Genomic DNA, 706 nt, shown 5'->3' on the forward strand with positions numbered 1-706 from the left:
AATTCAGGCAGGGCACCGCCGCATGACAAGCGTCTGTCACACAGCCCGGGGAGGCGAAGGACGGAGGGAGCTCAGCCCCCGGCGCCGCGACCGCCCAGCGCCCCGGCGGCAGGAGGAGAGGAGCGACCCCCGCCGCGGCGGCATCGCCGAGGAGCCGGAGCCGATTCCCGGAGCCAGCCCGCGCTTAGGTCAGGCTCGCCCGTTCCCTCGAGTCGCACAGAGCGCGTCCTTGTGCATAAAGGCACGTTCGCTGCTGCCTCCCCCGCCTGAGCGCTGCAGCGAGTCACTAGCCGAGAGATCGGGACCAGCAAAGCCTTATGAATGAAAAGAAATGCAGCACAACTAAATCGATGCGGGCTGACTCGAGCCTCTGAATAAATTATTCATTTGTGCTCATAGAAGGATCCTCTTGCTCTAGCAAACATAGGATTACAAGCTCCTCCACGGAGAGAGCAGCATGGGGAGCAGGAGGGATTGGTCCAGGTATTTCTGTTGCTGTTGCGTTTTAACATCTACCCTCCTTCCCTTTGCTTTTGTTCTTCTCCCTCTGCTTGTTTCTCAGCTTCTTCTCCACTAAAGGCACAGACTTAAAATAGCCGTTGAACTTTAATGTAAATAAGTATGGAAGACCTAGGGATGATCTGAGCACGGGCTGAGTCATCCTTGCATCATACAATATAGCTCCCGTGTCCGCGCCAGAATTCTA

This window comes from Athene cunicularia, assembly GCF_003259725.1.
Source record: "Athene cunicularia isolate RWA chromosome 12 unlocalized genomic scaffold, athCun1 chr12_part1, whole genome shotgun sequence".
Classification (NCBI taxonomy): Eukaryota; Metazoa; Chordata; class Aves; order Strigiformes; family Strigidae; genus Athene; species Athene cunicularia.